Source organism: Geotrypetes seraphini, chromosome 18 (assembly GCF_902459505.1).
Source record: "Geotrypetes seraphini chromosome 18, aGeoSer1.1, whole genome shotgun sequence".
NCBI lineage: Eukaryota > Metazoa > Chordata > Amphibia > Gymnophiona > Dermophiidae > Geotrypetes > Geotrypetes seraphini.
This window is the reverse complement of record NC_047101.1, coordinates 26378448-26393265: the sequence shown is the minus strand read 5'-3', so window position 1 is coordinate 26393265 and position 14818 is coordinate 26378448.

Below are 14818 nucleotides of genomic sequence, written 5' to 3'. Positions count from 1 at the left end.
GGTTTCACACAAGTTGATATGAAACTCCTAATTGGCACCAATTTCTTAAACTTTATAAGGTTAAGCTTTTTGAATGGATTTCTGTCTTTTTTATTTATTGATTGATTTTCATTTAAGTACATACTTGTGCTTAACAGGAAATTCACAGAAATTAATGAATCCAGTTTACTAATGGATTTAGAAATTATAATTAAGCCCAAACTGGCTAAGAAACAATATACCTTAATACATAGTCCTCAAATTAAGAAAGAAGGAGGCAAGAAAGAAATTCTTTCAGGAAAGAAAACCACCTCATCAATATTATTAAGGAAATTAGAGCAATTAAATTTGGCTTTAATTACAGACTTGAATTACTTTATCATACACTGGGGTGCAAAAGAAATCCCTTTCCCTTCTAAAAAGAAACGCAACTGATCAGGGTCATAAAATATATACTTATTATTCTGATACAATAGAAAACACTTGCATGGAAACCTTAACTGAAAAGAAGCACCCAAGAAAATCACTTTATCACGATAACATAAAAATTATTTTCTTCTTAATTGTGTCCATTTGGAAACATCAGGGTATACAAATATTCTTTCTCCTAAATAGGTAACTTGCTTTAAATTATAATAAAGCCTCAAAATTGAGTCTTTATCCTGGTGAAAAACCAAGGAGATTATTAATGTAGCCCGTCCTGTTAATTCAATATCTGACGATTCCAAAAATTTCTTTATCTGTAGTTACATTCACCTCTCTTAGCGTTCTCTTCAGAAAATAAATCTTCTGTAGAGGGGGCAGATTCCCTTCCGATATTTTCAATGTTGAAGTTAAAAAGTCATCGAAAATCTCCCTAGATGTTTTAAATTTAGGTATAGGAAAATTCAAAATCCTTAAATTTAAACTCCTATTTTGATTTTCCAAATTTTCTATTTTACGCAGAAGAAAAGTTTTATCCAATACTTGCTGTTTAGTTGAAGATTTTATCTCTACCATGGTCTTCTGGATCTCCCCCATCTTCTCTTTTTGATCCTGTATATCAGTCTCAAGTTGTTTAACTTTGGATGAAACATTAGCCATAAGGGAAATAAAACCAGAGCATACCATTTGCATGTTTTCTATGGCTCCCCAAAATGAGTCCAAAGTAACCACTGTCGGCTTGACGAGAGGCTTGAGCTCAGGTAACTGAGGAAGTTCTTGCTCAGGTAACCTCCTTACTTTCCGGATCTCTCCTCCCCCGAGCTCACCACCACTCGTCTGCAGTGCTTCTCCTCCATTCGATGCTCCCCCCGGAGATACCGGCAATGGAATCGCCTCCACACTCAGCTGCTCCTGAGGTCCCTCATCATGGGGGTCGATCACCACTGCCTTTACTGGGGGTGGAGGAGGGTCAGGTCCCAAAGGGCTCAGCGATATCTCACTGTCCATGCTGAGTCGTTCCTGGGGCTCAGCTAAGGAAACGCCCGACACCGAAGTTAATGAGACTGCATAAGATGTGATAGCAGTCTGTCGCGGTGTTGAAGACGCTGACAGAGAAAGAGGGAAACTTCTCTGCCTTCCCCTTCTCTTAGGCATCGGTAAATTGCAGGTAATAATCGTGTTTAAGGCAAAATTCACTGCCGAAGCAGGAGCTTGAACACACACGTCTGCTCAAGTCGCCATCTTGCCTTCCTCGAATGGATTTCAATCTTAATGTGTAACGGAAAGTTCCCTGAAGACTTCGGCAATATTATCATTTCTCCTATAATAAAAAACTATAAGAAGTCTATATCAACTATTACTAACTATAGACCTATTGCCAATATTCTGCTTTTTGCCAAACTGATGGAAGTTTTGGTAAATATTGTCCTGATGAATTACCTGGATAAATTTACCATTTTATAAGAATCTCTATCAAGATTTCGTGTAAACAGTTCTAGTTTCCTTAGTGAATTACTTTATTTATTTATTTAAAATTATTTATAACCCACCTATCTACAAATCTAGTATTGCGAAGAGTGCATTAATCCTGTAATTTGATCTGCGTAGCACATTCAGTCTGGTTGACCATGATATATTATTCAATTGCCTTGATGCAGTTGGAATCTCAGATCATGTGTTAAATTGGTTTGAAGGTTTCTTAAAAAATTGTACCTACCAGGTTTATAGTGAAGAAGTTTATTCCCAAGTAAGGAGTAATACCTGTGAAGTTTCTCAAGTATGTTCACTGTCTCCCTCTCTCTTTAATCTTTATATGGCATCACTGGGTACAGAACTATCAAAGTTGAAACTGCAACTATGCAGCTACGCAGATGATATTACAATTATTGTTTCTGTTATCTCGCTGCCCTTGAGACAAAATATTTTATATTGTCCATACTTGATCTCGTAGAACAGTGTTTCTCAACCTTTTCAAGTCAAGTTCCCACTAAGCCTAACAAATACCAACTGAGTACCCCCGCCCAAGCTCCCACCCAAACTCCATCCCTGACTCCATTTCCACTGACTCCACCCCATAATAATACTAATTGTAATATAATTTCTTCCATCCAATTTTCATATACACACAATATAATCTTATTAATACATAAAGCACACTATACGCACAAACACAAAGCTTACAATACGCACAAAAAATGTTAATTATCATTTATATTCAGGGGGGTTTCAAAGAGATCAAGGCATGATTTTAAAATATGCAATCAGTATCAACTATAGAAAAATAGACAAATATAGAGCAAAATATAGACAGCACATATAAATTCACAAAACGTGATACTTTTTTAAAAATTCTTTATATTTTTAACAACTGACAATTTTACAAGTCAAAAAAGCAAAAACAGCCTGCAAAACGATAACATTAATACCGTGAACTTCATTGTCTTTTCATTTAAACTGACACATTTTGATCACTAAATTGAAAATAAAATTATTTTTCCTACTTTTGTTTGGTGATTTCATGAATCTCTGGCTGCATTTCTAATATTTTTCTGCTTCCTGCATGCTTTTTCATCCTTGCCCACCAGCCCCATGCCCATTTCTCCTTCTATTAACCCTCTCCAGCATAGTGCCACATTTCTCCCTCCATCACTATGTCCAACATTCCTCCCCTTGCATCCACTTCAATCTGCCCTCTCCACCATCATGTCCAACATTTCTCCCTCTCATTCTTCTATTCCCCATGCATCTCTACCTCACACCTACTGCACCTCCCCCGCCCGTAGCCGACCCATCCACAGAAGCCTCTCGCCAGTAATTCCTGCCTCCCTGCTACCGTCGAAACACCCACTGTACAGCCTGCTGACCCAGAACCAACACACTCCATCCCTCCCCCAATCGCTGTCTGGCTGGCCCAGGACTTTCTCTCCAACATCAGAATTGATGTTGGGGGAAGTCTCGTGGGCCCGCCGCTGAATGCGGCCATGACCAGTCCCTGCTACAGAGTTTCTGCTGGGGGAGGGATGGAATATGTTGATTCCGGGTCAGCTTCGGGGGTGGAGGGTTGTGCAGTCGGAGGCAGGGAGGCATCCTGATGGCAGTGGCTTCAGCCGGGGGGGAGGCAGGCAGGGTTTCTCGGCAAAAGGCAGGGAGAGATCCATGGTAGCGGCCAGGCCATGTACCCCCAACAGGCAGCCCAAGTACCCCCTGGGGTACGTGTACTGCAGGTTGAGAAACACTGTCGTAGAACAATGGGCTAAGGACTTTAAATTAAAATTAAATTCAGAAAAAGCAAAAGTTTGGCCAGTCCAACTAATAAAATTAAGGAGACTTCTTTAAAATTGAATGGAACGGATTATCCTATTAATACCACCATAAACTTTCTAGGAGTCACTTTAGACCAAACTTTAACGTTTGATGCACATACCAATGTCTTGATTAAAAAGTGTTTTGTCACACTATGGAAACTATATATTCTGAAATCATACTTTGACTTTGTCTTTCAGACTATTAGATCTTTGATCTTGAGCACCTTGCACTATTGTAACATCATTTATCCCAGGACAAGCAGGCAGCATATTCTTAACTGATGGGTGACGGCACTGACAGAGCCCCGGTACGGACAATTTTAGAGTGATTGCACTCTAAGAACTTAGAAAGTTCTAGCTAGGCCGCACCGCGCATGTGCGAGTGCCTTCCCACCCGACGGAGGCGCGCGATCCCCAGTTTCTTAGTTTCCGCGGAGCTAAGAAGACGCATGTTTTTCAACGGCCGTTGAAATTCTTTCACTTGCCTTCCCGCTCGCGTATTTTTTTCTTCGGAAAACTTTTGTTTTTGTCTTCTTATTTGTTTTTTAAAAAAAAAAAGAGAGAAAACTTTTTGTTTCTTTTGTTTTTCGCGGGTTCGCCCCGGTGGGGCCTAGTATCATCATCGAGTCCTCCGTTTTCAATTTAGCGGAGGCCGTGTTCACCTTCATGCCCCCTCAGCCTGGCTTCCAAAAGTGCCAACGGTGTGCTAGGCCCATCTCGTTGACCGACCCGCACAATTGGTGTCTTCAGTGCTTGGGTCCGGATCACAGGCCTTCCTCCTGCACCCATTGTGCTACTTTGAAGAAGCGCACTTTAAAAAACAGGCAAATTCAACAAGAACTTCTTTTCAGTACCGCGATAGCTGATCCCTCAGCAGCAACACCGGCATCGACTGCTTCTCAGCCGGCGCCCACTTCATCGACACCGCACCAGTGTCGTACCCGACAGGTAAGCCGGCTAAGAAGCCTTCCTCCTTGGAGTGTCCTCCGGTCGCTGTGGCAGAGAGTCCAGTCCTGCCGACCTCGAGGCGCCCCCATAAGTGCTCCGCCCCTATAGAGGTGAGTGCATCCTCCTCGGCCTCCTCATCCTCTGGGCATCGAGCGGCACCACAGGTACCGCAGAAAAAGAAAGCGATACCGGTGTCTTCCTTGGATGACCGTATTGCGGCTGTCCTTCAAGTCTAACTTAAAGAGCAGTTACAGCAACTCCTTCCTGCTCTGTTGGCCCCGAGCCTTCCTGACCCGGTCCGGTCTGAGCCACCGGTACCGGCCGTGGAGCAGCCTCTATTGTCGGCTTCCACTCTGTCGGTACCGGTCCATTCTGCCTCTTCGGCTTCCATGCCGCAACTTACTGTGGAACCGAGAGGTCTTCATCGGGCTGTTCAAACATCTGAGCCATTGCCTACGTCTGATCAGTCCTGGCATCGGCAGCCTTTAACTTCTCCCGGTACCGCCTCCTTACGGTCCGGGAAGTCGGCACGGAAGACCCGACACACTGAGCCTTCGACGCCGGCTCCCGAGGTCGGGGTTCCCAGGTAAGAGATCCTGATCTCTGGGATGACTCTGAGGAGCCCTTGCTCTCTGAGGATAAGGGTTCTTCGGGTGAGGAGGACCCCTCTCTACTGGACCCTTCCTCTAAACCGGACCATTCCTCCTTTACATCTTTTCTAAAGGAGATGTGCGAGTCTCTTTCAATTCCTTTGGAGGCTGAATCTAAGAAATCTAAGGCATTTCTTGAAGCTTTGGACTTTATCAGCCTCCAAAGGAATTCCTTAAATTGCCCCTTCATGACATTTTGAGGGAGACTTTTTATAAAAATCTAGAGACACCCTTAACAATCCCGCAATCATCGCAAGTTGGATACCTTATACAAGGTGATTCCCATTCCAGGTTTTGATAAACCACAATTACCACATGAATCTTTGTTGGTTGAGTCCACCCTTAAAAAATCAGCGGGCGCTAATGTCTATGCTTCTGTCCCTCCTGGCAGAGAGGGGAAGTCCATGGACAAGTTTGGCAAGCGTTTGTACCAAAATGCTATGCTTGCCAACCGCTCAGGCAATTATGCATTTCAATTTTCCTTCTATTTGAAACACCTTATTCAACAAATGGCTTCCTTTGAGAAGTACTTGCCTGACCGGAAACTAGCTTCTTTCCACCACTGCACTTCCAGCCTGTTGCAGCTTCGGAAATTTATGATACGTTCAATTTACGATACCTTTGAACTCACCTCAAGGGCTACGGCAATAGCTGTGGCTATGCGCCGTCTCGCTTGGCTTAGGGTTTCGGAGCTTGACATCAACCACCAGGATCACCTTGCCAATGCTTCTTGCCTTGGAGATGAATTATTTGGTGACTCCCTCGATTCTACCACACAGAAATTGTTGGCCCATGAGACTCGCTGGGACACTCTTCTCAAGAACAAGAAGAAGCCTCCACCTGCACGACCCTTTCGCCCACAATCTTCTTATCAGCGCCAATACTCTGCTAGACCCTTACCATCTGCTCCTCAGCAGCCTAGGCGTCCACGTCAGCAGCAACGCCAACAACCTCGTGCTCCGCCACAGCAGCAAGTAAAATCTGCTGTGCAACCGAAGTCAACTCAACCCTTTGACTCCATTCTCCAGGGCCTAGCCAGTCTTCCATCATCTTCCCTTCTGTCTCAACCCATAGGAGGACGTCTTTCCTTTTTCATCAGCCGTTGGGAGCTCATCACTTCAGACCAGTGGGTTCTAAACATCATTTGCCATGGCTATTCTCTCAATTTTCGGACTCTTCCCTCCCAAAGTCCTCCAAAAGAGTCTGCTTTAAACACATCTCAGTCCACCCTCCTCCTTCAGGAGGTCCAATCCCTTCTTCATCTGAACGCCATAGAGGAAGTTCCTCTAGATCAGAAGGGGCAGGGATACTACTCCTGCTACTTTCTGGTTCCCAAGAAAACAGGGGACCTCAGACCCATTCTAGATCTCTGAGATCTCAACAAATGCTTGGTCAAGGAAAAGTTCAAAATGCTTTCTCTGGCCACACTTTATCCTCTTCTCACTCAGGGCGACTGGCTATGCTCCCTCGATCTCAAAGAGGCCTACACTCACATCCCAGTCAATTTGGCCTCCAGACAGTATCTCTGCTTCATGATCAATCGCTGTCATTACCAGTACAAAGTGTTACCCTTCGGTCTAGCCTCCTCTCCAAGGGTATTCACAAAGTGTCTCATTGTGGTGGCCGCTTTCCTCCGCTCTCACCATCTTCAAGTCTTCCCTTAACTGGACGACTGGTTAATCAAGGCTCCTTCATCTCAGGAAGTCCTACAAGCCACCAACCAGACCATCCTTTTTCTCCAACTTCTGGGTTTCGAGATCAATCTGCCCAAGTCGCATCTCATCCCTACTCAGCAGCTTCAGTTCATCGGAGCGATCTTGGACACTATTCTCATGAGGCCATTTCCTCTACCCAATCGCCTTCAGACCCTTCTTCATCTTTGTCAGCAGGTGCTGTTACAGCTGTCCATCTCTGCAAAACACATGATGATACTCTTGGGTCACATGGCCTCGACAGTTCATGTCACCCCCTTCGCACGTCTTCACCTGCGCACCCCTCAATGGACCCTAGCTACCCAGTAGTCCCAGGCGATGGATCCTTGTTCGCGACACATATCTGTGACATCGTCTCTTCGACAATCTCTGCAATGGTGGTTGAAATCTTACAATCTATCCAGTGGCCTTCTGTTCCATCTGCCTCTTCATCATCTAGTCATCACCACAGACGCGTCCCCCTATGCTTGGGGAGCTCACTTGAACAAATTCCAAACTCAGGGTCTTTGGACTGCCCAGGAAAAGAAACATCACATCAATTTCATGGAACTCCGAGCGATGTTTTATGCCCTCAAGGCTTTCCAGCATCTCCTCTTTCCTCAAGTTCTACTACTTTGCACAGACAATCAAGTTGCAATGTACTACATCAACAAACAGGGTGGGACGGGCTCTCGCCTGTTGTGTCAGGAGGCACAGAAGATTTGTTCTTGGGCGACAGCTCATCATTTATTCCTGAAAGCAGTCTACATTCAGGGAGAGCAGAATTCCTTGGCAGACAATCTCAGCCAAATTCTCCAACCACACGAATGGACTCTCGATCCCCTGACCCTCCAATCCATTTTCGATCAATGGGGCACTCCTCAGGTGGACCTATTTGCAGCTCCTCACAATCATCAACTGCCCCAATTTTGCTCCAGACTCTACTCTCCTCTCCGTCTGGCAGCAGATGCGTTTCTCCTGGATTGGACCAATCTATTCCTTTATGCATTTCCTCCTCTGTCTCTCATGTTGTGGACCTTGTTCAAGCTCAAGAGGGAACACGCCACCATGATTCTCATCGCTCCACGGTGGCCCAGGCAACATTGGATCTCCCTTCTACTTCAACTCAGTTCCAGGGAGCCCATACTTCTTCCTCGGCCCATTCTCTTCTTTCTCAGCCTGTCCATTCTATTCTTGATGCTTCCAGGAAGCCGGCCACTCTTCAATGCTATCAACAGAAGTGGACCCGGTTTTCTTCCTGGTGCCTACTGCATCATCATGATCCAACTTCGCTAGCAGTAAAACTTGTGTTGGATTATCTCCTTTCTTTATCTAACTCTGGTCTCAAATCTACTTCTATCAGAGTCCACCTCAGTGCCATTACTGCTTTTCATGAGCCAGTTCACAGAAAGCCTCTTACTGCTCATCCTTTGGTTTCCCGATTCATACGGGGACTTTTCAATGTGAAGCCACCTCTCAAGCCCCCTCCAGTGGTCTGGGATTTTAATGTGGTTCTTTCCGCCTTAATGAAACCTCCTTTTGAACCATTGGCCACAGCTCATTTCAAATTTCTCACTTGGAAAGTGGTCTTCCTTATTGCTCTCACCTCTGCCAGGAGGGTCAGTGAATTGCATGCACTAGTTGCCGATCCACCTTTCACAGTCTTTCACCATGACAAGGTGGTTCTGCGTACACATCCAAAGTTCCTCCCTAAGGTTGTATCTGACTTTCATCTTAATCAGTCCATTGTCCTGCCAGTATTCTTCCCGAAACCTAATTCTCATCCTGGAGAACAGGCTTTGCACACTTTGGACTGTAAGCGTGATTTGGCTTACTATTTAGAACGCACTAAGCCTCACAGATCGTCTCCCCAACTTTTTCTGTCCTTTGATCCAAATTAGTTGGGACATCCTGTTTCTAAACGTACGTTATCCAATTGGCTTGCTGCTTGCATCTCGTTCTGTTATGCTCAGACCGGACTGCCACTGGAAGGTTCTGTCACAACCCATAAGGTTAGAGCTATGGCAGCGTCTGTAGCTTTCCTCAGATCAACTCCTATTGAGGAAATTTGCAAGGCTGCTACTTGGACCTCAGTTCATACTTTCACATCTCATTATTGTCTGGATGCATTCTCCAGACGGGATGGACACTTCGGCCAATCTGTTTTACAAAATTTATTTTCCTAATGGCCTGCTGTCCCTGGATAACACCTGTTACGGTAAGTAACTGTGCTTTATATGGGATCTTATAAGAAAACCATCAGAAGATTTTGAATTATTCAAAATACTGCTATACATCTAGTCTTTGGTCTGAAAAAATCTGAAAATGTTACACTGTATTATAAAAAAAAAAAATGCATTGGTTGCCAGTAGAGGCTAGAATAGTTTTCAAATTTTCCTGTTTGTGTTATAAAACATTATTAGACCTTGCTCCTACCTATCTTTTACATCATTTTGATCTACTAGTTAATGCCTGCCATACACATGGAATTCTTTTGTTCTCATTTCCAACTTTGAAAGGATGCATGTTTAAAAGATTCATTGACAAAACTCCATCTTTCCAAGCTGGTAAATGGATCAAAACTTTAAGTGATCTGATTCTGAATTCCCTTTCATATCAAACATTTAGACGATCATTGAAAACGTATTTATTTGATAAATTTGTTTAATCATCTTGATTATGTACTTTTTATGAAAAATGTTGATGTGTTTTTGCTGCGTTTTTGCTGATTTTCTTGATGTGAACTGCAAGGTACTGCAGGATACAAAAATAAAGTTGTTATTATTATTATTATTATGCTGTAGATGGGCAGACTGGATGGGCCATTTGGCTTTTATCTGCCTTTATGTTTCTGTTTCTGTCTTTCACAGTGACAATGAGGATGACCGAGTGGTCAGAAAAGCCAAGAAAGAATACGAGGAGAGACTAGCCAAGGAAGCAAGAAACTTTAAACCATTTTTCAGATATGTAAAAGGGAAACAGCCAGCAAGGGAGGAGGTGGGACCCCTGGATGAGGGAGACAAGAAAGGAGTGGTGAAGGAGGAAAAAGAGGTGGCTGATAGACTAAACAAGTTCTTCGCGTCGGTCTTTACAAAAGAAGACACATCCAGCGTGCCGGAACCAGAAAAAATCTTCAAGGAGGATCAGGAGGGTATATTATCATGCATGGAGGTAAGCCTCGAAGCCGTTCTAAGGCAGATAAATAGATTAAAAATCGACAAATCTCCTGGCCCAGATGGGATCCACCCGAGGATATTGAAAGAGCTCAGAGACGAAATAGCGGAGTTACTCAGGCATATTTGCAACCTATCCTTAAGATCAGGGATAATCCCGGAAGATTGGAGGATAGCAAATGTTACACCAATCTTCAAAAAAGGATCGAGAGGCGACCCGGGGAACTATAGACCGGTGAGCTTGACCTCAGTTCCAGGGAAGATGGTCGAATCACTGATCAGGGAAGGTATCAATGAGCATATAGAAAAAAATAAACTGATGAGATCAAGCCAGCACGGTTTCTATAAAGGACGATCGTGCCAAACAAATCTACTACATTTCTTTGAGGGGATAAGCAAACATTTGGACTAAGGTAGCCCCATTGACATAGTTTATCTGGATTTCCAAAAAACCTTTGGTGTCCCCCAGGGGTCAGTGTTGGGACCGCTGCTGTTCAATATATTCATTAACGATCTGGAAACGGGCACGAAATGTGAAGTTATCAAGTTCGCGGACGATACAAAACTCTCCAACAGGGTCAAAACTGTTGAGGAATGCAAAGAACTACAGAGCGACCTGAACAAACTGTGCGAGTGGGCAAAAAGATGGCAGATGAGCTTCAATGTGGAGAAATGTAAGGTCTTGCACATCGGGAAAGGGAACCCCATGTACAGCTATACGATGGGAGGAAGGGAGATGGGGAAAGGCACCCTAGAAAAAGACCTGGGGGTATTGGTGGATACAACAATGAAGCCAGCGGCGCAATGTGCAGCGGCCTCAAAGAAAGCGAACAGAATGCTGGGCATTATCAAAAAAGGTATCACTACCAGAACGAAGGAGGTCATCCTGCCATTGTATCGAGCAATGGTGCGACCACATCTGGAATACTGTGTCCAATACTGGTCGCCGTACCTTAGGAAAGACATGGCGATACTTGAGAGGGTCCAGAGGAGAGCAACTAGGATGATAAAGGGAATGGAGAACCTTTCATATGCCGAAAGGTTGGACAAACTGGGGCTCTTTACCCTGGAAAAGCGGAGACTGAGAGGAGACATGATACAGACATATAAAATCATGAAAGGCATAGAGAGGGTGGATAGGGACAGATTCTTCAGACTAGCGGGGACAACAAAAACAAGAGGTCACTCAGAAAAACTGAGAGGGGACAGATTCAAAACGAATGCAAGGAAGTTTTTCTTCACTCAGAGGGTGGTGGACACCTGGAACACGCTTCCAAAGGAGGTAATAGGACAGAGTACAATACTGGGTTTCAAAAAGGGACTGGATGACTTCCTGAAAGAGAAGGGGATTACAGGGTATAGATAGAAGGTTACACTACAGGACAAAAGCGAAAAGCATAAGTGAGTTTTAGGGTAGGAGCACTATCAGGTCCTGGACCTGAGGGGCCGCCGCGTGAGCGGACTGCCGGGCACGATGGACCTCCGGTCTGACCCGACAGAGGCAAGTCTTATGTTCTTATGAGAACTTTGAAGGATTTTTATAAAATGGTGTCATATATCCTTTTTTTCCTGGATCAATTTACTGCATACAGCAGAGCAAATCAAACCATCAGCAACAGATAACCAGCAGTATATAACGTTCACATATAAATCATTCCTTTGCATAAGTCACACTCACAGGTTTGTACTGTATGGTAAAAAAAAAAAAAGTGACTTATAACCCAGAAATTATAGTAATCAATTTTTGGAATCCTAAGGTCAGTTGCGCTTGTAACTAGTAATTAGTGCCAGTTAGCACTAATTATATCAATTAACATCAATAATTGGTTGTGAACAACTAGCAGCTAATTCTTATATCAAGTTACATGCATAACTGGCCTATTCTATAACTTTTGCACAAAACTTTGCATGCTCATCACAAGATTGCATGCACAAGTTTATAGAATTAAGGGGCATGCATATGAAACCATTTTAAATATATGCATAAAAAATAGAAGCAAATGTGTTGTTTGAAATTTTATAAGCTCTAATTTCCTAGAGCAATTTTATTGCTGAGCTTGAACAGATTTTTCCATAATAATTTTACCCAAGAAATGTAAAACGAGAATGAAGATTATTGTTCAGGATTGGGTCAGGTGGGATACACAAAATTAGTTTCCTGGAAAGGCGTTTCTCCCTCTCTTCCACAATGCTTTCCAACTTGTCCAATAACTGTCATAAGGTATTTGGTAAAATATGGCTGTTTATACCCTCAAAAATCTATTATTTCTCAATATTAATATCTATATATCAGTGTTGACCAATTTATCCATACATTGCAAAAAGTACCTTTTAAATGGAAGGTGGAAAGACCTCAGTTTTTTATTCCCAACTCATTATAGAGAGGATCTACTCTGTGGGAATTAGTATAATTATTGGTTGACCACCTCCACCATAATCAATACATCCAAATCTTCAAAACTTGCAAAATTCTCATAAAACAAGGAATTTAGCTTTGAATAGCATGTCAGAAATTCTTATCACTGATTCCAACGGGGCCTGTTTAACCCTGGATTCATCTTGTGGTTTTGAGTGATTTTGTATTTGTGTGGTTTTGTGAATGGCGTTGTGATACATTTTTGAATGATACATGAGTAGTGTGGATGTTTTGTAAGAATTAAATTATCATTAAGGGTTTTAAATTTCCCTGTACGAAGTTTACATATGGATGATTCCTGGCAAAGTAGTTTCAACAATCAGCTGTTTTTTTTAGCAAGTGCTCCCATTGTGTGAAGGAATGATTGGCCACCGATGATGTTGTATTCGATTGGTCAGCAATGACGTCCCCAAAATGGGATTGGCCATTGAAGATGCTGTATTTGATTGGTCAGTAATAACGTCCTTATAATGGGAGAGTTGTACTATGTTTTACAAAGTGGATTATTATGGCTTTTTGAGAAAATGTAATTGTGGGTGTAAGGCTTTGGAATTTTTGGTGTGATTGAAATATGGATGTTTTCTTGATTGTGATTTTTTACTATATTTGTTTTGATTGGGTCGGTGATATTTAGTTTGATTGGTCCCCAGTGACGTCTCTGTAATAGGAGGGCTGTATTTTACTGCGGCGTTCTTTGCAGTGCTGGTGCCATTACTTAAATTAGTTACTTGAGACAGCTGGTGACTGTTAAGCAGGTTTACTACAAAGTAAGTCTATCTGGTATTTTTGTGAGTGAAAGTATGTAATTTTATTGAATGGTGAGGATTTGAATGAAGCATATATTATATAAAAAGCGGGTTTTCATGGTGAATATTAGATTTGCCTCAGGGGAGCGGTTAGAGGTACACATTATTGTGCATTTCAACAGCATTTTGCCGGTTTGGTTTTTTGGTTTTTCCAAGTGGGCTAGTTTGAGTGTAATTTTACATATAGCTTTATTTGGATTATGAGTGCATGTTGGCTGATTATGTTTTTGCATTATAGGGTTTGAATAATGTTTGGAGCACAGTTTTGTGAGGATTTGTTCCTGATCTCCTGATGAAGCCAGGGCGTAACGGGCCCCATTGGAATCAGTGATAAGAATTTCTGACCTGCTATTCAAAGCTAAGTTCCTTGTTTTATGAGAATTTTGCATATTTTGAAGATTTGGATATATTGATTATGGTGGAGGTGATCGACCAATGATTATACTAATTCTCACAGAGTAGATCTCGAGTTGGGAATAAAAGAAACTCAGGTCTTTTCACCTTCCATTTAAAGGTTTTGTTGGTTTGTTTGGGTTTTTGGTTTGTTGTTTTTTTTTGTTTGTTTGTTTTTTTTTGCAATATTTGCATAAATTGGTCAACATTGATATATAGATATTAATATTGAGAAATAATAAGAGAATTTTGCTCCACATGTTTTTGCACATTGTCTCCATTGACTTTATTCTGTGGAGTATATTGTCCCTGTTTTTGTTGTTTATACCCTCAGCCAGACCCACTACCATAACAAAGTCAAGTTCAATTTATTTGATATACTGCAAATATAAAACCAAAGTTAAAACCTCAGCGGTTTAAAATATAAAATAATATTTATTTAAAAAAGGAGGGAGGGAAGACAGACAAAATTATAAAAATTGGAGATAGGGAAAGGAGAAGAATGGGTTGGTTACAATAAAAACAAGAGTGTATGTGTCTGGCTCTTTTTAGCACCTCAAAGACATTAAAAAAATGTTCCTTTAAGCCACTAGCTGGTAGTATAATTGCTTTGTGGCTTGGTAACCAGTTTAGAAGCTGATTGGTAAACAGAAGACTTTATGGCATCAGACTTCTTTTATAGGAAATTGAGAGACAGAAACCAATGTTTAGGATTTCAGGATGTAAATATATAGTCTGTGTCAGAATCAAGGTATTTTTTTGCTTATCTTTAATTGTGATATTTCTATGCATGTAGATTAATGTGCAAATATATATGTCTATATATCTGTATAAATACACCAGCATACTTTTGTGCTTTCCTGCCTGGGTTATTTTCCAGTTCTAAGCTGCATCTTAGCAGCTCGATCGATTCTCATCGATTTGTCCCTGACGAGCTGCCCTAATTTCCAGCCAATGTCAGCTGCCCTGGTGATGTCACTTAGATGCTCTTCAGCTGACAGCTTGCCAAGCTGCAGCTACCTGCAAGCCCAGGA